General features: G+C 41.6%; 2 long non-coding RNA genes across 2 annotated transcripts in view; one reads left to right on the forward strand and one right to left on the reverse strand.

The window, feature by feature from the left end:
- Nucleotides 1-26,260, reverse strand: part of LOC122430936 — a 29,843-nt gene continuing 3,583 nt past the window's right edge. Inside the window, exons 2-3 of the long non-coding RNA XR_006266411.1 lie at nt 26,134-26,136; nt 1-1,003 (exon numbers count right to left, since the gene is read on the reverse strand). This is a non-coding gene — a long non-coding RNA (uncharacterized LOC122430936). The remainder of the gene's footprint in view (nt 1,004-26,133; nt 26,137-26,260) is intronic.
- LOC122430935 lies at nt 1,000-26,222 on the forward strand. Its single transcript, XR_006266410.1, has 3 exons — nt 1,000-1,196; nt 12,276-12,288; nt 26,209-26,222. It is a non-coding gene; the product is annotated as an uncharacterized LOC122430935 (long non-coding RNA).

Consider the following 26,260-nt stretch of genomic DNA (forward strand, 5'->3'; position numbering starts at 1 on the left):
ATTAATTGAGAAAGACATAGTGGTTATGATGTTGGCTTGAAACCAGCTATGGGGGGTTCGATTCCTTCCTTTCTTATTTTAAGTTAACGTATGTAGGTTCTTCAAATGTATGATATGGTGGAGGGCATCCATTTAATCACTCTAAGTTTGTTGTTGTTAGTTCTACGGTTGAGACTTCTCGTTTGGATGCAAACGCTTCTCAGATAATAAAGATTATTAATATAACTGCTGTTAAAGAAATAAATGAGCCTATGGATGAGATGGTGTTTCATATTGTGTACGCATCTGGGTAATCAGAATAGCGTCGTGGCATGCCAGATAATCCTAGGAAGTGTTGTGGAAAGAAAGTTATATTTACACCTACAAATATAATTACAAAGTGGATTTTGGCTCATGTGTCATTGAGAGTATATCCTGAGAATAATAGGAATCAGTGAACAAACCCCCCCATAATAGCAAATACAGCTCCTATTGACAGTACATAGTGGAAATGTGCAACTACATAGTATGTGTCATGAAGGACAATGTCGAGAGAAGAGTTGGCAAGAACAATCCCGGTTAAGCCTCCAACTGTAAAAAGGAAAATAAAGCCTAAAGCTCATATTATAGCATTTAATATTACCTCCGTGAAGTGTTGCTAATCAACTAAAGACTTTTACTCCAGTTGGGATGGCAATAATTATGGTAGCTGATGTGAAATAGGCTCGTGTGTCAACATCTATTCCAACTGTAAATATGTGGTGGGCTCATACGATAAACCCTAAAAATCCAATTGATATTATAGCCCAGACCATTCCTATGTACCCGAATGGTTCTTTTTTTCCTGAGTAGTATGTTACGATATGGGAGATTATACCAAAGCCGGGTAGAATAAGGATATATACTTCAGGGTGGCCAAAGAATCAGAATAAGTGTTGGTATAGAATAGGATCTCCGCCTCCTGCTGGGTCAAAGAAGGTTGTATTTAAATTTCGGTCTGTTAATAATATTGTAATTCCGGCTGCTAGTACAGGGAGTGAGAGAAGTAGTAATACAGCAGTAATTAGTACGGATCACACAAATAGGGGAGTTTGATATTGTGATATGGCAGGGGGTTTTATATTGATAATTGTTGTAATAAAGTTAATGGCCCCTAGAATTGAAGAGACACCTGCCAGGTGTAAAGAAAAAATAGTCAGGTCTACTGAAGCCCCTGCGTGAGCTAGATTACCAGCTAGATGGGGGTATACAGTTCAGCCTGTTCCTGCACCAGCTTCAACTATAGATGATGCTAAAAGTAGTAAGAAAGAGGGAGGGAGGAGTCAAAAGCTTATATTGTTTATTCGAGGGAATGCTATGTCTGGGGCACCAATTATTAAGGGAACTAGTCAATTGCCAAATCTTCCAATTATAATTGGCATAACTATAAAGAAAATTATTACGAATGCATGTGCGGTTACGATAACATTATAAATTTGGTCATCTCCAAGCAGGGTACCAGGTTGGCCCAGTTCAGCACGAATCAATAGGCTTAAGGCTGTTCCTACTATGCCTGCTCAGGCACCAAATAGTAAATACAGGGTACCGATATCTTTATGGTTAGTTGAAAACAATCAGCGGTTAATGAACATAGGTAGAATGGCTGAGTGAAGCATTAGACTGTAAATCTAAAGACAGAGGTTTATACTCCTCTTTTTACCAAGTCCTGTGGTGAAATTTCATGTTGAATTGCAAATTCAAAGAAGCAGCTTCAAATTCTGCCGGGGCTTCTCCCGCCTTTTTTTCTTCGCGGCGGGAGAAGTAGATTGAAGCCAGTTGATTAGGGTGTTTAGCTGTTAACTAAAGTTTCGTGGGGGTGGAACCCACCAATCTAGTGAGGATTTAGCTTAATTAAAGTGGTTGATTTGCATTCAATTGATGTAAGATGTGGTCTTGCAATCCTTATCAGGAGTTAAGTATATTGTACTTGCTTAGGGCTTTGAAGGCTCTTGGTCTAGGTTAACCTAAATTCCTATTCTAGAATTAACAGGATCGGTGTTAAGTGGTAATAGTATAGTAGATAGAACAACTATTGTAGGTAAGAGGGTTATTTGTTTTGTAGTAGAAAATTGCCATTTTATTTTTATATTATTTGTAGAGGGGAATATTGTTAGTGCGGTGGAGTATGTGAGTCGTATGTAAAAATATAAGTTTAGTAGTGCTGTAATTGCTATGAGGGTGGGTAGGATGAGGCTATCATTTTTTGTCATTTCTTGAATAATTATTCATTTTGGTATAAATCCTGATAGTGGGGGAAGTCCTCCTATTGACAGGAGGGTAATAAGGATTAGGACGGTCATTACGGGTATTTTATTTCAGGTATGTGATAATGATAGCGTGGTAGTAGTTGAATTGGCTATAAATAGTGTGAACATGGTAGAAGTTATGATAATATAAATGATTAGGTTTAGTAATGTTATTGTGGGATTATATGGTAGGACCGCTGTTATTCAGCCTATGTGGGCAATTGATGAATATGCCATAATTTTTCGTAGTTGGGTTTGGTTTAGTCCTCCCCAGCCTCCAATTATGATTGATAGAATGGAAATGGTTAAGATTATATTTAGATTAATAGATGGAAAGATTTGGTAGAGAACGGATATGGGTGCTAATTTTTGTCATGTAAGTAGAATTAGGCCTGATGATAGGGGGATGCCTTGTGTTACTTCTGGGACTCAGAAATGGAATGGGGCTATTCCTAGTTTTATGGTGAGAGCCATTGTTATGAGTATAGATGCCACTGGGTTAAACAGTTTTATTACAGTTCATTGGCCAGAAAATATTAGGTTAATAATAACGGCTATTATTAGTAGTATTGAGGCTGTTGATTGGGTTAAAAAATATTTGGTTGATGCCTCTGTGGCTCGTGGATTATGCTTTTTTATTATGATGGGAATGATGGCGAGCATGTTTATTTCAAATCCGATTCAGACAAGTAGTCAATGGGAGCTGATTATAACAATGATAGTGCCTAATATTATTGTTGATAGAATAAGAATGAAGATGATTGGGTTTATTAGTACGGGAAGGGTATGAACCAACATTTTCAGGGTATGGGCCCGATAGCTTAATTAGCTGACCTTACTATTAGAATTTGGTGTATTTGGGAGCACAAAGAGTTTTGGATTCTTGGGAGTAGGTTCAATTCCTATAGTTCTAGAAATAAGAGGGCTTAAACTTCTATTATTTACTCTATCAAAGTAACTCTTTTGTCAGACATATTTCTTATGTTTGTGGGGGGATGCTTGCTATAAAAATGGGTAGTGATACATGTCATATGCATAGGGCTAATGTTAAGAGTAAAAAATTTTTTCATAGCAGGTGTATTAGTTGGTCGTAGCGAAATCAAGGATAAGATGCTCGGATTCATAAGAAGGAGATTGTTAGTAGTAGGGATTTGATGGTGAAATTGTGTAAAGTTCTGGTAAGATTGGGTTGTGGAATGCTCCTAAGAATAAAATTGTTGTGAAAATATTTATCATGATAATATTTGCATATTCTGCTATGAAAAAATAGGGCAAATGGTCCTGCTGCATATTCTACGTTAAAGCCGGAAACTAGTTCTGATTCACCTTCGGTGAGATCAAATGGGGCTTGGTTTGTTTCTGCTAGTGTTGAGATAAATCATATTATTGCTAAGGGTCATGCTGGAAAAATAAGTCATACTTGTTCTTGTGTAATGATTAAAGTGGAGAGTGTGAATGACCTGTTTATTAGGAGAACGGATAGTAGGATAATTGCTAGTGTTACTTCATATGAAATTGTTTGTGCTACTGCCCGTAGGGCCCCGATTAGTGCATATTTAGAATTAGAGGCTCAGCCCGATCAGAGAATAGAATATACGGCTAGGCTTGATATTGCTAATATAAATAGGACCCCTAGGTTTATGTTAATGAGAGGATATGGCATGGGTAGGGGGATTCATATGGTTAGGGCTAGACTTAAGGCTAGAATAGGGGCTAAAATAAATATTGAGATTGAAGATGTGGCGGGTCGTAGTGGTTCTTTAATAAAAAGTTTGATGGCATCTGCAATAGGTTGGAGTAGGCCATAGGGACCTACAACGTTCAGACCTTTTCGAAATTGTATATATCCTAGGACTTTCCGTTCTACTAGTGTGAGGAATGCCACGGCTAAGAGAATGGGAACAATTAGTATTAAAATATTAATTATAAACATTTTGTTAAGGAGAGGATTTGAATCTCTGATTATAAAGTTTTAAGTTTTACGCAATTACCGGGCTCTGCCACCTTAACAAAACCCTTTTCTAGGGCAAAGTTTGTTTGTGAAGTTAATTAAGATGATATCATTAACTAATTTAAGGCACTTATTTGAAGTTGGCCTTATTTCTCTGGTCCTTTCGTACTGGGAGAAATACATAACAGATAGAAACCGACCTGGATTACTCCGGTCTGAACTCAGATCACGTAGGACTTTAATCGTTGAACAAACGAACCTTTGATAGCTGTTGCACCATCGGGATGTCCTGATCCAACATCGAGGTCGTAAACCCTATTGTCGATATGAACTCTTGAATAGGATTGCGCTGTTATCCCTAGGGTAACTTGTTCCGTTGATCAATTTTTTTGGATCAATAAACGATTGTGTGATTCGACTTGTAGGTCTAGTCTTTAAAATCGCTCGGAGGATTTCTTGTTCTCTGAGGTCACCCCAACCAAAGCTGTTAGCCCATAAAGAGTGTTGTTGTTTCCTTAGTAATAAAATTTATTTCTTTGGGCTAAGTAGTTAAAGCTCCATAGGGTCTTTCTCGTCTTATTAATATATTCCCGCCTCTTCACGGGAAGGTCAATTTCACTGATTGGAAGTAAGAGACAGTAAAACCCTTGTGTGGCCATTCATACAAGTCCCTATTTAGAGAACAAGTGATTATGCTACCTTTGCACGGTCAGGATACCGCGGCCGTTTAACGATCGTCACTGGGCAGGCAGTGCCTCCAATACTAGTTATGCTGGAGGTGATGTTTTTGGTAAACAGGCGGGTTTAGTGTTTGCCGAGTTCCTTTTACTTCTTTTAATCTTTCCTTAAGTGCACTCCTGTGTCAGATTAACAGTATAGTTAATAAGTTATTTATAGTTAGGTTACTCTTATTTTGCTGTTAATAGTCAGAATATTATCAGGTACTGACTTAAACTTATGTGGGGAGAAGTTACTTCTTGTTACTCATATTAACATTATTGCTTCTATTCTTAATAGATTAGTCCAGTATTAGATTAGGAGTTGACTGTCTACTATTGAAATTAATGTTGTTTTATTGTTGAGCTTTAACGCTTTCTTAATTGGTGGCTGCTTTTAGGCCTACTATGGTTTATGTTAAGTTTTACTCTCTAGTTAAGGTTGTATCCATTTCTAAAAGGCCGTACCTTTTTAGACTAACTTTTAAAAATACATTATAATTTGTTCATATTTTTGGTATTTTTAAAGCTGAACTAATATTCATTTTCTGGACAACCAGCTATCACCAGGCTCGTTGGGCGTTTCACCTCTACTTACAAATCTTCTCACTATTTTGCTACATAGCTGAGTTGGTTCTCGATAAATTGTTCATAAGTAGCTCATCTGGTTTCGGGGTACTTAGCTGAAATTCATTTTGTTAAGTTTTTACTAGTTAACTCATTATGCAAAAGGTACAAGGGGTAATCTTTGCTTTTTTGTACTTTAATTTTTTTCTTTCATCATTCCCTTACGGTACTTTCTCTATGGCGCCGTATTAAAATTTCTATCTCCTATACTTTTTATTGTTGAATAAATGTTTTATTTTACAGTGTATTGATAATTTAGTGTAAATGGGCTTGCGGGCTAGAATTGGTTCAAGATATTCGTGATATGTGAAATCTTCTAGGTGTAAACTAGGTGCTTTGTTTAAGCTATATCTTGATTTATCCAAGCACACTTTCCAGTATGCTTACCTTGTTACGACTTGTCTCCTCTCATATGATTAATACGTGTAAATAAATTTGAGTGTATTGTGCCTACTTGAGGACGGTGATGGGCAGTGTGTGCGTGCTTCATGGCCTAATTCAACTAAGCACTCTATTCTTAGTTTACTGCTAAATCCTCCTTTGGTTATTAGTTTCATAATAACTTTCGTGTTGGATTTTCTTAGATTAGAAAATGTAGCCCATTTCTTCCCACTCCATAGGTTACACCTTGACCTAACGTTTTTATGTACTATGATTGTGCTTACTTTTGTACCTTTTTAGGGTTTGCTGAAGATGGCGGTATATAGACTGTATTAGCAAGGAATGGTGAGGTTTATCGGGGTTTATCAATTATAGAACAGGCTCCTCTAGAAGGGTATAAAGCACCACCAAGTCCTTTGAGTTTTAAGCTATTGCCGGTAGTACTCTGGCGAATAGTTTTGTTTACACAACTATTTGTGTTTAAGGCTAGGCATAGTGGGGTATCTAATCCCAGTTTGGGTCCTAGCTATCGTGTTTCAGCGGCTGTAAAGTTACTTTCGCTGTTTATTTTTGTTGCAATTATGGTTTTTTACAGCTTAATTGGAATTTAACTTTATTTAGTATAGTGCTTTAACCCGCTTTACGCCATGGGCCTATTAACTTGGGTTAATCGTATGACCGCGGTGGCTGGCACGAAATTTACCAACCCTGATTAATATGGCTTAGTCAAACTTTCATTTATGGCTTAATTTTTATCACTGCTGTCTCCCGTGGGGGTGTGGCTGTGCAAGGTGTCGTGAGCTACGGATGTGTGCTTGATACCAGCTCCTCTTAGTATTCTTAACTTGGAGGGCATTTTCACTGGGGTGTGGATGCTTGCATGTGTAAATCTATTAAGGGTTAATAGGAAGGCTGGGACCAAACCTGTGTGTTTATGGAGTTAATACACTCATCTAGGCATTTTCAGTGCCTTGCTTTACTGTTTAAGCTACATTAACTGTGCATAATTAGGGAAAAATTGGCGCTTATATACTTACCTCCTTCTGGAGTGCTATTTGAGTATTGGAAATGTGATAAATTTAAAATAATATCTAGGGGGAAGTGTGTTAAAAATGGTGATAACTATATAAGGGGGAAAATAACAGAGGGGGGGGGAATAAAGGTTGTAGGGTTGACTCATGAAATAATGATTATGTCCTGTGACCATTGACTGCAATGCCCATGCCTACCATTATGGGGATGCTCAAGATGCAGTTAAGTCCAGCTACAATTCATGCTCCGGGTCGGGGCCTCAGACGGCCATTGCTGAGTCCAAGCATCCCCCCAAAAATTAAAAATACCAAATGTATGACACCACAGTTATGTGTGAGCATGGGCTGATTAGTCATTAGTCCATCGAGATGTCTTATTTAAGAGGAAAGAGTGGGCGATTTTAGGTGAGATGGCCCTGAAGAAAGAACCAGATGTCTGATAAAATTCATTAAATAGCTACCCCCACGGTTCATGGGCCCGGAGCGAGAAGAGGGATCCTTGCCTAGCGGGTTGTTGGTTTCATGCGGCATGGTAATTAAGCTCGTGATCTAAGGGATGGGATATGCATGTTGACAAGGGTTGATTTGACTTAATGTGCTATGTACGGTAAATAATGACATGTACTATGTACTATAAGCAGTCAAAAGTACATGCTTATAAGCATGGGGTATGTAATGTAATGTACTATTATACATAGTATGTCCTAATACATTAATTTTATGTACTATAAGTGCACAAGGTTATATCACATGTCTTGTTGTGTAGTTAGTGGGATATAAAATGTAAATTGGATGTTGAGTGAAAAAGCTGTATTAAATTATTAAATTTTTTGGAAATTTAATACTGATAAAGTTCTTGATTTTTATGGAGCTATATTAATATGCATCAGGGAATAGTTTAAATAGAACTTCAGCTTTGGGTGTTGATAGTGGGGCTATGGCTTCTTCCTTGAGTCTTAGGGAGGTTGGTTGCTCTCCTTTTCTGGTTTACAAGACCAGTGTATTGAGTATACTACAAAGACTTATCTTCATTTTAGAAGGTTGTTTTCGATTGTGCTGGTAACTGGTATAAGGACTAGGATAATGAAAAAGTATAAGACAGATGCTAGTTGTCCAATGATGATAAAGGGGTATTCAACTGGTTGTCCTCCGATTTATGTCAGTGTTAGTAGGTCTGCTACTAAGATTCAGAATAAGCATTGGCTAAATGGTCGGAATATCATGCTGTGTTGTTTGGATGTGTGGAGGAGAGGTATAAGAATTAAGATGAGGATGGATGAGACTAGGGCTAAGACTCCTCCTAGCTTATTGGGAATTGATCGTAAGATTGCGTATGCAAATAGGAAATATCACTCAGGCTTAATATGAGGGGGTGTGTTGAGTGGATTTGCTGGGGTGTAGTTGTCTGGGTCTCCAAGCAAGTCTGGTGCAAATAATACTAGTAATATTAAGAAGAGAACTAGAAGTAGGATGCCTAAAATATCTTTAATGGTGTAGTAGGGATGGAAGGGGATTTTATCTGCATCTGATGGGATTCCTGTTGGGTTATTGGATCCTGTCTCGTGAAGGAAGAGTAAGTGTACTATAGCAAGTGCTGTGATGATAAATGGGAGGATAAAGTGGAAAGCGAAGAATTGGGTTAAGGTTGCTTTATCCACTGAAAAGCCTCCTCAAATTCATTCGACTAGATTTGTACCAATGTATGGAATTGCTGAGAGGAGGTTGGTAATGACTGTTGCTCCTCAGAATGACATTTGTCCTCATGGTAGGACGTATCCTACGAATGCTGTGGATATAACTGTAAACAGGAGGATTACTCCAATGTTTCATGTCTCTAGAAAAGTGTATGATCCGTAGTACAGGCCTCGTCCTACATGCATGAATAGGCAAATGAAAAATATTGATGCTCCGTTTGTGTGCATATATCGAATAATTCAGCCGTAATTGACGTCTCGACAGATATGGGTGACAGAGGAGAATGCTGTTATTGTATCAGATGTATAGTGTATTGCTAGGAATAAGCCTGTGAGAATTTGTAGAATTAAGCAAATTCCTAGCAAGGAGCCGAAATTCCATCAGGATGAAATATTTGATGGGGCTGGGAGGTCAATGAATGCGTTGTTTACAATTTTTATTAATGGGTGGGTTTTTCGGATATTGGTCATTAGTGTTCTTGTAGTTGAATGACAACGATGGTTTTTCATATCATTAGTCATGGTTAGATTCCATGCGAGAATAATGATAACATACATTGTATTTATCTCAAGTATTATTTTCGTGCTTGGTTTTGTAGGATTTTCTTCGAAACCTTCGCCTATTTATGGGGGGTTGGGTTTAATTGTGAGTGGTGGGGTTGGTTGTGGTATTGTATTAAATTTTGGTGGATCCTTTCTGGGTTTAATGGTATTTTTAATTTATTTAGGAGGGATGATAGTGGTTTTTGGTTATACAACGGCAATAGCTAAGGAGCAATATCCTGAGATTTGGGTATCTAATAAGACTGTATTAGGGGCATTTGTTACTGGTCTGTTAATGGAAATTATGATGGTTTATTATGTATTAAAAGATGAGGAAGTGGAGATTGTGTTTCAATTTAATGGGTTAGGGGATTGAGTTATTTATGATACGGGAGATTCTGGATTTTTTAGTGAGGAGGTTATAGGAATTGTGGCTCTCTACAGTTATGGTACTTGATTAGTTATTGTGACTGGGTGGTCTTTGTTAATTGGTGTAGTGGTTATTATGGAGATTACTCATGGAAATTAAATAGAACTATACTAACAATAATTGTAACTAGGAAAGAGAGGAAATACAGTTTGATTAAGCCTTTTTGGTTTGTAACCATGATTGATATTTTTGTTTGGATAAGTGAAGTTGTTTTAGGTAAGATATTTTCGAGTCACGTTAAGTCTAGGAGAGAGGATGCTGATTTTTGACTTATTGTTAGGTTTATGTAAGGAGCCAGGCAGTGTATAATTGTAGGGAAATATCCTAGTATATTAGAGAATTTGAAAATATTTGTTGAGTAATTGAATTTTAGGTTTTGGGTTATGTTACTGATTTCTAGTGCTAAAATAAAACCTAGAATTGTTACTGTCAGAGCTATTATTTTTAAATGATGAGGTATTGTTAATTGAGGAATTGTTGTTGGAGGAATGTTGTTGGAAATAATAAATCCTGTGAAAAGGCTTCCAATTATTAGGCGTTTAATGGAATTTATCAGAAAAGGGTTATTTTCATTAATGGTAATTAAGGTTGGGAATCGAGGTTGCCCTAAGAGTGCAAAGAAAATAATGCGGGTGCTGTAAATGGCTGTGAAGGAGGTGGCGATTAGTGTTATTAAAAGGGCTCAGGCATTGGTGTACGACGTGTTAGCGGCTTCAATAATTAGGTCTTTGGAATAGAATCCAGTGAGGAAAGGTATTCCTGTTAGTGCGAGGCTGCCAATAATATATATATATATATCGCCGACGCCGTTCACCCTGAGGGTACCCCTGGCACCTGCCGAGGCTGGACTCCGGCACCATTAGACAATCCTGACATGGAAATATTTATTGATGGCAGTTCTTTTGTTTGGGATGGACAGCGTAAAGCATGTTATGCCGTGGTGACTGCTGAACAGGTTTTAGAAGCAGAATCTCTTCCCCGGGGAACCAGTGCCCAGTTAGCAGAGCTTGTGGCTCTGACCTGAGCTCTAGAATTAAGCAAAGGGCAGCAAATAAATATCTACACTGATTCTAAGTATGCTTATTTAATTTTGCATGCTCATGCTGCAATATGGAAAGAAAGACAGTTTAAAACAGCAACAGGGGGAAAAAAAACAGCAACAGGAAAACCTATTAAACATTTCAGAGAGATCGAGAGACTTTTAACTGCTATATATTGTCCTAAAGAAGTAGCTGTTATGCATTGCAAAGGACACAACAGGGATGGGAGTAAAGTAGGTGAAGGTAATCAGCTGGCTGACTGTCAAGCCAGAAAAGTGGCACTTTACGAAGCCCCCTCACTACAGACACCTTTGATCTGGATAGGCCCTGTGGAACAGGGAAAACCACAATATACTGAGGAAGAATTAGAAAGATATGAGAAAAGAGGAGCAAAGATTACTGATAACGGATGGTTACTGTCTGAGGATGGACAATTAATAACTCCTGAAGGTGCTCAATGGAATATTCTTAAGGGTTTACACCAGAGTTTTCATTTGGGTGCAGAGAGTACTTACCAGATGGTTTCTCGTTTGTTTGAAGGTAAAAATGTAATGAAAACTTTAAAGAACATTATCAAAAGGTGTGAGGTTTGTTAGAAAAATAACCTGAAGACTGAAAAGCCAGCAAAATCTGGATTACAATGAAGTGGAAAGTATCCTGGAGAGGACTGAGAGAGTGATGTTACTCATATGCCAAAAGCTCACGGACATTCTTGCTTATAAGTTTGGGTTGATACTTTTACTGGATGGATTGCAGCTTTTCCATGTCATAGTGAACAAGCTAAGGAGGTTATAAAGATTTTAATCCATGAAATTATCCCCAGGTTTGGACTGCCATGGAGCCTTCAGAGTGACAACGGCTCCGTCTTTAAAGCTGCTGTAACTCAGGGGGTGTCTAAAGCTCTGGGAATAGAATATCACTTACAGTGTTCCTGGAGACCCCAATCCTCAGGAATGGTTGAAAAAGCTAATGACATTATCAAAAGACATCTGCACAAATTAACTCAAGAGACGCAGGACAACTGGATTAAAGTCCTACCCATGGCTTTAATGAATGCTCAAACTGCCCCCAAAAAAGGAGGGACTGTCCCCCTTTGAATGTATTTATGGAAGGCCTTTCTTATGTACGGATATTGTTATAGACCCTGAAGCCTTGGAATTAACTAATTATGTAACTCAGCTCTCAGCTTTTCAACAGGCATTAACAGAACTCCGGCAGACGATTCCTGACTCAGCCTCTGAGTCAAGCAAGCCTCTATTTGAGCCAGGAACTGAGGTCCTCATAAAAACACTGGGGTCTGGGGGCCCATACCTGGAGCCCCTCTGGGAAGGCCCTTGCCAGGTTATTCTTTCTTCTCCCACAGCTGTCAAAGTGCCAGGGACTGATTCATGGGTACATCACACTCAAGTTAAGAGGTGGCACCCTGACCAGAACTAAGTGACTTCATTTTATGTCTTTACTTTCTATGCTCTGACTTTGTACTTTTCAGATGGGCCTGATAATCTATGTGAGCCTAATTATGCTGACTCCAAAAATCCTGAGTCTGCCATTTGATCCTCAAGACAATGCCTTCCTGTGCTGGGCTCACTCCTACGCAGCATTTCACAATCAGTCTAACTGCTGGGTCTGTGGAGCACTCCCCTCTTCATCAGTGGAAGGCTTCCCATGGTGGACATCTCCACTTCAAGGAAAAGACTTTCTCCAAGTCTGCAAATACCTTCAACAACAATCGCATGTGATGCCTCTTCTTAAACTTATGACATCTAACAACCTTAAGATGGATGGATGTAACTATGGGCATGATCTGACTTTTCATTTTGATTTTAACTTGGTTTAATGACTATTTTGCCTTACATATGTAACTGTATAATGGGGTTTTCTAACCGTCTAAAAGCTTTTAATTTACAAATGGTTGTCTAAGCTTCTAGGAGTGCCACAGCCTCCTCCAACTATTGCTTGGGGCCCCTGTATCAGAAACCCTCAATATGAGGGTTAGGAGAATATGTTGCCTCAACAATTTAGGGACCAAGCCCCTAAACAGCAGGAAGTAGTTATAGAATGAAAATAACACCCCTTTCCCTTGGCAACATAATTCTCCTAAAAGAAAAGTGGGGGATGAGAGAATCAATTCCTAGGCAGGTTGATAAGAAGTCTAGGGGTCCCCAAGGAGAGAGGAATCTGGAATTCTCAAGGAGGAAGAAAGGACAAACTTTTTTCCCTCTACATTCCTTAGGATTATATAATAATAATGTATCCTGCTTGAGGAGAGTCTCTAGAAAAAAACCTTCTGGCTAATCCTGTTATCTTAAAATGTAAATTATGGGAGTAGGTCTAGTGAGGTCTTTACAACCTCCAGACATTCTTTTGATTCACTGTAATAACTAATTAGCGAGTATATAACTCCATGGCTAACACTAGCAAGGGGGTACTCTTTCTGCCCCCTTCTGATGCCTATGTCAGAAGCTTTCTCTATCGCCTTTATACTTTAATAAAACTTTATTACACAAAAGCTCTGAGTGATCAAGCCTCGTCTCTGGCACCGGATTGAATCCTTCTCTTCAGGAGGCCAAGAATCCCGGCATCTTTGCGTGGTTCAGCAACAACGTTTCACAAGTCAGTTCCATCTAGCTGTTTCTCAGTCCTGGTCCATCCTCCTGGCTCCCACACAATGCCCAGCAGTTCGGTCTGATCAATTGAGAAAGTTTTGTTCTCTGAGCCTTCAACTAATCCGGTGTCTATGGGCCCTTTTATTAGAATCCTCCAAAGTTGAGACAAAGCACCCCAAAGCCAGGAAAACACAACCTCAGATAATGTCGATTTCTGCACCCTCTCTGCCCTCTCCAGCATCATATCCAGAATCCTGCAAGTCTAAAGAGCCATATGGGTCTCTAGAGGTAAGCTTTCCTTTTTATTTAATTTTTATTTTGTATTGGAGTATAATTGATTTACAATACTATATTAGTTTTAGCTGTATGGAAAAGTGATTCCCTTGTACAATTCATGTATCCATTCTTTTACAGATTCTTTCCCCATACAGGCTACTACAGAATATTGAGTAGAGTTCACTGTGCTATACAGTAGTTCCTTGTATAGTCGCATGTATATGTTAATCCCAAACTCTCAATTTATCTCCCTCCCACTTTTCTGCATTGGTAACTATAAGATTGTTTGGAGACTTTGAATCTGTTTCTGTTTTTAGGAAACCATTTCTGATGAACTGGGATGAGCCACCAGCTGGAGGCAGGAGTACACTTCACCCCAGTGGAGACCATTTCACCCTAGCATTTAATCCCCCTTACATGCACACACACACACACACACACACACACATGTAAACCGTGCTTTTAAGAGCAAGATGCAGAGACTGGTAGGATTGTTGATAAACTGCTCAGCCAAGACAGGCCAGGTTCAGTCTTTAGTTGGGTCCCTTTGGTGTCACACCACAGCCCCTCACACTTTCATCCCTACTGACCATGACATCAGCTGTCATAAGGCTCCAGGAAGTCAATAAAACTCTACAACCTTCAGGCCAACTAGATGTCAGAAGGGGAAAAACAGGCTTGACTCCAAGCAGCAGTCCTGAGACAGCCCCCAGAGCAGCTGGAGGTCAGATCTCCTCCACTCGCCCTGCTCAGGCCTGGAGGCCCACAAAGCCGCACCTTTATCCACAGCGGGATGGCCCTGCACAGCCATCACACGGCTGGCAAGAAGCTGACGCTCCACTCCAGTGTGCCTCACTTCCAGTCCCTGAAATGTCACTAAGGGCTTCCCAGGTGGCGCCAGTTGTTAAGAACTCGCCTGCCAAGACAAGAGACATAAAAGAGATGGATTTGATCCCTGGGTCAGGAAGATCCTCTGGGGGAGAAAATTGCAACCAACTCCAGTATTCTTGCTTGGGAAATCCCATGGAAAGAGGAGCCTGGAGGGCTACAGTCCATGGGGTCACAAAGAGTCCGACTCTACTGGAGTGACTTAGCACAAGCATGAGCATAAAGGCTGACGACCTCACACCCTGGGGCCACTCTCCCCTTCTGAGATGGCCCTCACTCGGTCTGGAGTGTGTTTCTCACTCTCCTTTGATCTACAGAGACTTTGGTCATGTCCCTTAGAATCTCCTGGTCTTGATTTCTCATCTACAAAGCCAGAGATGGACTGATTGTCTTTCAAATCAAGACATGACCTTGAGGCAGCCCCCAAGGCCCAGACAAGCTGCTCACATCCAGCAGGTGGAACAGATAAGAATTTGCCCCTCACCATCGGGCACAGTAAAGATGGAGTCACCAGTCACTGGCATCAGTGATTTTCAACACAACCTGCAAGGCATTCAGGGCAGAGATCTGGAATGAGGCTCTTAGTGCTCTGGGAAAACTGGAAGAAACACTCTCAAAAAAAGATTTTATGAGCCTGGTATCTTGTACCTTCTCATATCTACAAAATGGAGACATCTGTTCCTCACAACTAGCAGCAAGCCTCTGCCATGGGAGTAGGTCTAGTGAGGTCTTTACAACCTCCAGACATTCTTTTCATGACTGCATGTACCCCCCTTCACCAAGAAAAGACATGCACTGGGCTCACACACACACACACACACACACACACACACACACATTTCTTTGGCAAAGTTCCTCAGACCTATATGAGAGGCTGTCTCCAAGGCTATAGTCCTCATTTTGCCCCAAATAAACCTTCACTCACAGCTCTCACATTGTGTTTTTTATTAATAATCGACAACTTAAAAAAAAACTGATATAGCGCTTACCATGAATAGACACACCCTACACACGTTAACTCATTTGGTTCTGTTATTATCCCCTATTAAAACATGGGGAACATGAGGCATCAACAGAGTAAATAACTTATCCAAGAATCACACAGCTAGTAGATGGCCAAACTGTGATTTGAACCCAAGTCATCTGGCTCCAGCACTGAGTTCTTAAGTGCTATACTCTGCTCACTCTCATTTTATAATTCATATCATATACCTTCATATTTAGCTCAAGTTCAATATTCTCCCCCCTCCAGACCAGAGAGAACTTATATCCCCCTCTTTTCCCTCCTCCACAGACTCCTTTGATATTTCCAGACTATGTGGTGTCAAAAGGAAAATGAAGTGCGGGGGTGTTTGTGCAGACACCATGGTGTCCCCATCATATACCAGTTCCCTCAGCTGCATGGGGACAGGCCAGTGCTCTCTGTGTCTGGTCAGGTCACGGAGGGGCCCCTCCCAAGGCCCAGGAGGAGCAAGGGCCAGACCTAGTGGATCACACCATTTCCTATGAAGGCCACATGCTCAGCCATCAGGTTATGGTACCCACCAATGTCCAGTCAGAAATTCTGCCCCTTCCCACAGACCTCACAGGAGGGGAACCAGCCTCAGTGTGGACCACCCATCTTTCCCCAGAGAGAGCTTCTGCCTCCTTTCCAACCAGGCACTTACTCCTTTGCTTACTTATTCTTTTAACTTCATTTAACTGCCTATAAAACACAAGGAACAGTGGGAGCTTGGAGCTTTCTTCAATGTAGTTGTAGAATACCACAAACCTTTGGTTTACCACCCCTTCCTAGCCAAGAGTATTACTTTTTCATTCCTTCTTCCCTAGGAACTGAGAACAAGAAGTAAATCACCATTTTCAAATATCACCCATACCTCAGTCAGGCAAGGTGCTTGGCATACAGTTTGAATAACAAGGTAAGTTAACAACAGAAGTTGTTATCAAGTTAAAGTTAAATCTGACTTCCCCCCACTTAACCTCATGATGAAGGTGAAAGAGGACAGTGAAAAAGCTGGCTTAAAACTCAACATTCACCCAGAGGGATCGGGTAGAGAGAGAGGTGGGATGGGGGATTGGGATGGGGAATACATGTAAATCCATGGCTGATTCATGTCAATGTATGACAAAAACCACTACAATATTGTAAAGTAATTAGCCTCTAACTAATAAAAATAAATGAAAAAAAAAAAAACTCAGCATTCAAAAAACTAAGATCATGGCCTCTGGTCCCATCACTTCATGGCAAATAGATGGGGGGAAAAATGGAAATGGTGGCATATTTTATTTTCATGGGCCCCAAAATCACTGGATGGTGATTGCAGCCACAAAATTAAAAAGCACCTGCTCTTTGGAAGGAAAACTATGACAAACTTAGGCAGCATATTAAAAAGCAGAGATTGCTCTCTCAACAAGGATCTGTATAGTCAAAGCTGTGGTTTTTCCAGTAGTCATGTACGGATATGAGAATTGAACTTTAAAGAAGGCTGAGCATGAAAGAATTGATGGTTTCAAACTGTGGTGCTGGAGAAGACTCTTGAGAGTCACTTAGACTGCAAGGAGATCAAACCAGTCAATCCTGAAGGAAATCAGTCCTGAATATTTATTGGAAGGACTGATGATGAAGCTAAAGCTCCAATATTCTGGCCACCTAATGTGAAGAACTGACTGATTGGAAAAGACACTGATGCTGGGAAAGATTGAAAGCAGGAGGAGAAGGATGACAGAGGATGAGATGGTTGGATGGCCTCATCAACACAACAGACACAGTTTGAGCAGATGCTGAGAGATAGTGAAGGACAGGGAAGTCTCACACGCTACAGCCCATTGGGTCACAAAGAGTCCAACATGACTTAGTGACTGAACAAAAAGTTGTCATTCTACTCTGAAAATTCACCATAAAGTAAATGTAGTCCATTTTCTGTGAAATACTTTAAGAGGTTTGAAGGTTGGTCCTTATGCCCCCACCAAAGTCTTGATTCTCCAGTGTAAAGTGAAAGTCACTCAGTTGTGTCTGACTCTTTGCAACCCCATGGACTATACAGTCCATGAAATTCTCCAGACCAGAATACTGGAATGCGTAGCCTTTCCTTTCTTGAGGGGATCTTCCCAACCCAGGGATTGAACCCAGGACTCCCACACTGCAGGCAGATTCTTTACCAGCTGAGCCACAAGAAAAGCCCAAGAATATTGGAGAGGGTAGCCTATCCCTTCTCCAGTGGATCTTCCCCACCCAGGAATCGAACCAGGGTCTCCTGCATTGCAGGTGGATTCTTTATCAACTGAGCTATCAGGGAAGTTGTTCTCCAGTGTAAACAACCCTCCAAAATATCTGTCAACCTTCCATTTCCCAACCAAATGGAGGATTGGAAGTTTGTGGCCATGACCTTCACTAAGTGTCCAATGGCTTCCCCACCCTGATTCTACAGCTTATCTTAATGTTCTTAACATCTTTCATTTCTTCTATTCACTACTGTTGCACCTTCACCTTTCATTCTTCTTCTCCATTCTCTAACAACTCACTAACCTACTCAAAGTTCCCCACTGCAAACAACATAAATCCCACACTCTTGAAATTAGGCTTGACCACCCAGCCTTCCGCACACCACCCCGGGAGGTGGTTTTGGTGACCCTCTTTTGCACTGTCCTGTGTATCATTGGTGCTGTTGTCCAAATTATCAAGTCTTTGTCCTGTGCTGGCTTACACTTTCATATTCCCTCAAAATTCATTGTGGCCCTGTGGCTTGTTTATACCAACATAAACCAGGTAGCAGTGACACAGGTCACTTCTGGCAAATGATTTGATAGTGTCCACTGGAAAGCAAAAAAAGCACAAACTAACAGTTGACAATTCTGTTTTATTTGGCAAACTTTCTGAGGACATTAAGACTGGGGGCAGCCTTTCAGATAGCTCTAAGGGATTTATCTGAAGAGGTAAAGAAGGAGGCAGGATATATAGGAGTTTTTGCAACAAAAAAAGACATCAGAACACCAACAGGTTACCATTCATTAAAGGAAGTCAGATTTGCAAGTTAAGGAGTTTAAGCATTTTTTGATATATGGGAAGATGAATGAGCCAGGTCTACTGAAATCATTCCTTTCGTATGCAGCTTAGCTATCTAGGGAAGTATCCACTTTCTTCTCATCCTGAGTCCCCTCTACATACACAACTGATGGTTGGGGGATTGGCTTCAGTAGCTGAGGGCTTGATGGAGGGCATCTTTTGCCCCCTTGAATTTCTTCTGGGCTGACCATTGAGAAGCAGCTATAATGTGATGCCTGGATGGCTGTTAATCCTTTGTTTAATGATATGGCAGGCCACAGTTTTCATTTGCAATAGTCAGTGTATGAATTAGCACATGCCGTTTCCCCAGCCACAGCAACTAGTGACACTGCAGATGATGAAACCTCCACCAGTCTGCATCCCCAGGAGAAGTCTCCAATCAGAGTCCCAGACAACTAATGATGGACAGAGGGATTTCTCTTTGGGGGCCCACAACGTGGCATGAAGAATCTTGGCTCCCAAACCAGAACTGAACCTATTCTCCTGCTGTGAAAGTGCAGAGTCTTAATCACTGGATGGTCAGAAGAGCCCCAGATTCTTATTTTTAAATTGTACATTGCTCATACTGCCCACACTGCCCACACTGACTGATTTAATTTATCCCTTAGGGTTAAGTTTCCTAGGTGACTGATGATCCCTTGAGTTTAGTACAATGTCAGTGCTGCTGTTTTTGATAGGCATTCCCTCCTCCCCACACTCACTCAGCAATGTCCTTTATCCATGGAGCCGTGGAGACACAGCTCAGTTCCCACCTTCACCACGAAGCCTTCTTAAAGTTCCACCCAAGGCAACATTAAGCACCAGCTTCCCAGGACACTGGGAGGAGGTCTCCATTACAGGCTGCTCATATTTCTTTCTGACATTTGGATTATGGACTGTCATAAGTCCTAAGTGTTAATCACTCAGTCATGCCCAACTCTTTGTGACCCCATGGACTGTAACCCAACAGTCTGCTCTGTCCATGGGATTCTCCAGGCAAGAATTCTGGAGTGGGTAGCCATTCCCTTCTCCAGGGGATCTTCCCAACCCAGGGATCAAACCCAAGTCTCCTGCATTGCAGACAGACTCTTTATGGTCTGAGCCCCCAGGGGAGCCCAAGACCCCCACTAGCCCAAGCAGAAAAAGCCTGCACTCCAAGTATACCATCCTGGAGGGGACAGGATCTTAGAAAAACATTATGAACTAGGTTTCAGGCCATCTTCCCCTGGGCCCATTGTCTGTATTCTGGGCATAGTCTGCATGGTGTTCCTGCACGCAGGCTCCATCTATGCAGGGAGCATTTCACATGCTAGGCTTAGAGCACTTTGGAGAAATATTCATGGAAAGAGTGAATATTTCCTAATAGATGAGATCCTTTCTCAGTTTCACCCTCCATCCCCAACTCTCTTGTCTTCTCTGCATCACTGGCTGGTCACTCAAGGAGCAGTTGGAATTAGCAGCTGAACAGACTTAGATTCAAATCTTGGTTCTACCACTCACAGGGAGATGAACCTCTCTCAACTCAGTTTCCTCATATGTAAATTGGGGGCAATCTCAAACTCTCAAGGTGCCCGTGAAAAGTACATAGGGAAATGCATTCAGTGTCTATGGTCTCCTCAAATGGATCAGGCTCTGGGCTTGGGACACTGGAGTGGCTAAGGAAGACCTCCCTCAGGTGGAGACATCTGAGATGATGCTGAATTTTGAGAAGGAGCCAGTCATGCAAAGAGCTGGCAGAAGGACATTCCAGATGGGGAAACATCCATTGCACATGTCCAAGGTGACCAAACTTAACAATTGGCTACTTTTCCACCTCCAATCTTCCTTCCACACTCTTCCACAAGTCACTCACCATGACCTCATCACATTCTTAACTTGTGAGATACCAGCAACAAGCCATCCCATTCTCCCCAGAAGGGGAGACAGCAGGGGCTGTCACAGGGCTGAGTCAGCTCTGGGCCCAGGGCCATGTAGATAAGCTGGTTTATCATCAGAGGCATCAGGTGCCAGGGATACCACCAGTGAGTCTTATGCTATTCATGTCCTTTTCCTCAGGGGTGGAACCCCAGGGCCCTGATAGAGCCAAGAGACAAGTAAAGGCTCTTGTCTCATCTTCCCTTGTATAGTCACAGTGACCCCTGAAGACGCTGCTAGCTGGGAAAAATCTCTTTCCTTCATTCCTTCTCGAAAGGTGACCTGAGGCCAGAATCAGCACCTGACCCTGAAGCCTGGTGGCTGGAACTCAACTCACAATCAGCTGGAACCCTGGGATGCCTAGCCTTGACCAGTGTGTCTGTCCTTTGTCTCCAAGCAGATCCATAAAACAAAGTCCCCAAAGAACATGACTGGTTGCATCCTCCCTCAAGACCTTCAAAGCTCTAAGGTCTTTTTTGAGCACCAAAGAGGGAACACATCCCTTGATCCAGGCTTGTCTGAGTATCACCATTCTTGCTCAGCCCAGGGTTCCTGAGGAAACAGTAAGACACTGCATCAAAGTTCTCAGAGAGCTAAGCAGATAAAGCTCCTCATTGTGAAAGAAGGTCCATGTTACCCAGTCTCCAAAGGGTCTGTGTTGTATGAACTAGGAGCGGGAGCACTGGAGCTAATGAACTGGCAGTGAGTCTTGCAACACTTGCACAACTGCCTCGAGAGGCCATTCCAGCTGGGGCTGCCCCCACTGTGCCTGGAACCCAGCAGACCCAGATCCCAATATTGTTTTTCTGCTGCTACAAGATGGTAAGCCTGCTGATGAAAGCTGAACCGAACTTGAGAGGCAAGAGGAAAGAACTTCCGCTCTGCCTCATGCAGACCTCTGAGAGCTGTCCAGCAGTGGATACAATTGAGCTTTCTCTGATCTTTCCCTTCTCAGAGCTCTCCCACTCTGAGAACCAGAGGCCCTGGATCCCTGTGCTTCACTAACATACCTGCAGCCTTAAGCTGAGTCATACATGCCAGGGTTCTGTTTCCCATCTCTTGGATGAGGGAGACTGGACTTGCTCCAGAACACTTGTTCCAAGCTAAAGCTCAGTGCCAATCTGTGGACAAGTGGCTCAGAGGTGTATGTTGCTGAGGACACAGAGGCCACATCTATTCATCATGATGCCATGACCCCCTGGCAGTGTCTGGTGATGAGCTCAGAACAGGGAGTGATAGACCAGTTGGAACACAGCTGCTGTGAGACAGAGGACCTTGGATCTTTCCACCACCCGGGTTCTGTGGGATGAGATCAGATAGTTATAAGACAGAAGTTACCAACTGGGAAGGTTGTAGATCCCTCAGCAGAAACCCACATTGGGCTGATGAATCACCTCCTAAAAAGGAACTCTGGGTGCAATTATATGCCAGGACGCTTGGATAAATAGGAAGTATTTTAAATGTTTAGGATGACCTGCCATGGTACTGCCCAGCCTGGGATGATGCCCATAGTCAGAGTGGAATCAAAGGACCCATGGGGGAAGCTGTCCCTCTCCCTGTGATTCATCAGCAGTGAGGTCAGTTCTATCCCCTCCATGTCCAGAGCAGGAATTCCAGCAGGAAGGATATGACCTCCAGCATGGTTATCCGGAAGACCTAGGTAGGTCTGGTCCTCTGGTAGGCACCATTCTTTTCCCAGTGCTTCTTCCTTCCCTCCTGGGTCCTGAGCAAGATGCCCACCTCTTGGTTACTGGGTTATGAATTCCTCCTACATTCCCTTCCAAATATCCCTGCAATCCCACTTGTGGCTCCCTCCCTACCCAGGCCCTACCCCTCACTTGCAGATGGCACTCAAGAAGGGAAAACCAAGGAGGAGGATGCCCAGTTCATTCTTCCTAATAATGTCCACATTCCTTCTACCTCCAGGCCCTGACCTGACTCATCAGAATCTCCAGTTGGATGACATCCACCTTAGCCGGGGGAGGGCAGGGGTGGGGTGGGAGTGAGTGGGGAAACAGTGATCATATGACGGGAGAACAGCTGGCCTAATGAGCTTTATGTCTCTAACCACTCAGCCAGTGGTGGCCTTCCCAAGTCTGCTTTTCTTGTACTATTCAAGGTATTCCTAAAGGCATAAACTTCAACACGGACAATTTGTAAACTTCTCATTACAAAAAGACTTCAAACATTGCAAAAATAAAAAAGAATAGCAGCATGAACCCTGTTATTTCATCACTAAGCGTCAAGAACTATAACACTACTCTGCTAGTCTGTCATAGGCTGGAGGCTACACGTCCAAGGTCAAGGTGCTGGCCAATTAGGTTCCTAGTGGGGACGTTCTCCTTGGCCTGCAGACAGTTCTCATCTTGCTGTGTCCTCACACTTGGTGGCGGAGGGGTCGGGAGGCAAGAAGAGGGGCAGAGAGAGGGAGAATAAAAGAGGGAGAGAGAGGAAGAGACTAAGGAATCTCTCGGGTGACTCTGCTTCTAAAGACACTAATGAAATCATGAGGGCCCCACCATCAGGAAAATTGTTGAGCAATCCTCTAAGCCAGCAGTCTCCAACACTTTTGGCACCAGGGACTGGTTTCCTGGAAGACAATTTTTCCAAAAACCAGGGTGGGGGGGAATGGTTTCAGGATGATTCAAGGGTCTTACCTCTATTGTGGATTTCATGTCTATTATTATACCACTGTGATATATGATGAAATAACTATACAAGTCACTGTAATGCAAAAACAGTGGGACCCCTGAGCTTATTTTCCTGGAATGAGACTGTCCCACCTCTGGGTGATGGGAGAGCGATGGGGAGCAGCTGTAAATACATATGAAGCCTCACTCACTGGCCTGCTGTGAGTGAGGCTTTTCAACAAAATTATCTGCCAAAGGCCCTGCCTCCTAATACCGTCACATTGTGAGGTAGGGATTCAACAACTGACTCTGAGGGTATAAACTATTCAATCCATAGCAACTACACAGATCTGTTTCTTAAATTAAGACAGATCCTCATTTATAATTATTCTTTGCTTGAATGAATAAACACTCATTTTATTTTAAATATTTTAAGGAAGAGATTGCAATTTAACAATATATATATAGCCACAGTGCTCTTTTGTTCCAAACAAAATTAACATCTAATATCCAGTCTATGTTCAAATTTCCCTAATCCTCTAGAAACAAATGTATTTTAACAGTTTACTGATTCAAATCATGGACTAGACAATGCAAACATATGTTGCATTTGGTTGTTCTCAGACTTTAACTAGATATCAGTCTCCCACTCCCCAGCTTTTTGTGGCATTTATTTAAAAAGTGGGAGGAGGCGGGAAGAAATCAAGGAATCTCTTAGGTGACTCTGCTTCTAAAGACACTAATGAAATCATGAGGGCCCCATCATGATTTGTTTGTCTTATATAATGGTTTGTCTTATATAATGTCCCAAGTATTAGATTTAGAGCAGGGCTCCACAACACTGGTACCAAGACCAGTACCAGTCCTTGGTCTGTTAGGAACCAGGCCACACATCAGGAGGTGAGCAGCCAGCCAGTGAGTGAGGCTTCATATGTATTTACAGCTGCTCCCCATCGCTCTCCCATCACCCAGAGATGGGACAGTCTCATTCCAGGAAAATAAGCTCAGGGCTCCCACTGTTTTTGCATTACAGTGACTTGTATAATTATTTCATTGTATATCACAATGCAATAATAATAGACAAAATCCACAATCGATGCACTACCCTGAATCATCCTGAAACCATTCCCCCCACCCTGGTTTTGGGAAAAAATGTCTTCCAGGAAACCAGTCCTTGGTGCCAAAAATGTTGAGCCTACAGGTTTAGAGGATTGCTTCTCTATCTCTTTATCTGTGTATTTCCCTGAAAATTGGAAGTTAGATCTAGAATTGAGTTCAACAGTTTTTATTGGCATATTTCAAATGCACTTCTATATATTTCTCATGGCACCACTTCAAGAGACTCATAATTTCTACTTGCCCCACTTTGACACATGCTGAGCTACAGTGGATCCCGATGTTGATCACCTCATGCAGCCATTATAAACTTCCTCTTCGACTTTTCATCTTATGGTTTTAGCATCCAATGATGATCTTGGCCTAGATCCATTCTTTCATGAGGATATTGCAAAACAGTGGTCTCCTGTTTCTACCACTCCTTCTGAATGTAATACACTGTGTTCTTCAATTAAAAAGAACATTCCTTCAACTCTTTGTAGTTACGTGAAATATGCTACATACAAACAAAAATAGCATAAATATTAATGAAAATTATTTCCGTTTCTCAGTGCTTAGAATGGTGAGTTGGTGAATCTCTCACAGTTACAAGTTAGATGCTCTCCCTTAGCATTTGGAACTTCTGGCTTTTTAAATATTTGATTCATTTCAATCAATTTGATGTGACGCTAAAATTGTCCCAGCTTTGATCTCTTCATGTGAATTCCTAAAATTTTTGTCCAGCTCTTACAGGTCTTTCAGGGCCCTCAACTGTCTTGTCCTTCAAGATTCCCAGGCTGACACTATGCATTGCTTTCCCAGCGCTGAAATCACATCTCTACAGGAATCTCCAGATTTGCTGGTGGGAAGTGGTATTTAAAGGTATTTAAAGCGGTATTTAAAGGAAGTGGTATTTAAAAGCTAGACATCAGGATAGTCACTGTTACCAAGTTGCTACCTCTGGGGCTTTTCAGTGATCAGAGCCATGAAGTAAAGATTTTCTGCTAAAAAAAAATCAACATTAAAAAAAATAAAGGAAAATAATTAGTTGGTACAAACTTGTGCTTTCAATTCAAGTTTTAAGACTGCAGGGCTTTGTTCCGAGCAGCTTGTCACCAACTTGATACAATAAGGCTCATCCATTTTAGTTTGTTCTCAGTTTCCACACATGTTTTTACCGATCTGTTTTTTGATTCTGTAATATGTCTTCATGGTTGCAAAGTCAAATTATAAAACAAGGAAACTCTTGCTTATGTCCCTGCCCCTCATCCATAAATTACCTCCTCTAGTAGTTTTTGGCTTTTTATTCAACTCTTTCTTATTGAAAATAGACACACACGTGTTGTGAAAAGGACAAACTTAACCCCTTCTCTGGTTCCTCTTTTTAAAAAAAAACTAACCAGTGCACTCTGAACATCTCATCCATTTCACTCTTCCCTCCATCCACCTATACCCAGTTATTGGGATGCTCTGTGCCTTATTCCACACACCCGTGTAGATGGTCATTTCTGATAACTTTCGAATCTTTTGCTTTGAAAAACAAAGTTGCAGTGAAAAGCTTGGGCATATGGTTTATTTGGTCTTCCTTGGTGTCTCAGCCATTAAGATTTCACCCACCAATGCCCGAAACTCAGGTTTGATCCCTGGGTCAGGAAGATCCCTAGAGGAGGGCATGGCAACCCACTCCAGCATTCTTGCCTTGAGAATCCCATGGACAGAGGAACCTGGTAGGCTTCAATCGATAAGGTCACAAAGGGTCAGACACAACTGAAGTGACTGAGCATGCACGCAGGAGTGTTATTCGACTCTGAATTTCTAGCATTATCCCAGACCCCAGCACACAGGATTCTCCTTATATGTTTGTTGGATGACATAAAGTATCTTGTGGGTGCATGTATCACATTTTTTTCCAGTATGAAACCATGCAATTGTAACACTGCTCTAGTCTAGCTCTTTGATACAGATTGGCATCAAAGGTGCCTCTGACCTGTGCTATCTGTCCCACTAACTGAAGTCACTCATATGTTGCTGGCCTGCCCCTGAAGTCTTCATTTTGTCATTTGACCTCTTATCATCCTAGCAAACTCCTCTCCAACTGAAGACTGCAATGCACATCTCATGACATGTCTAGG

The sequence above is a fragment of the Cervus canadensis genome, chromosome 29 (assembly GCF_019320065.1).
Source record: "Cervus canadensis isolate Bull #8, Minnesota chromosome 29, ASM1932006v1, whole genome shotgun sequence".
In the NCBI taxonomy this organism is placed as follows: Eukaryota; Metazoa; Chordata; class Mammalia; order Artiodactyla; family Cervidae; genus Cervus; species Cervus canadensis.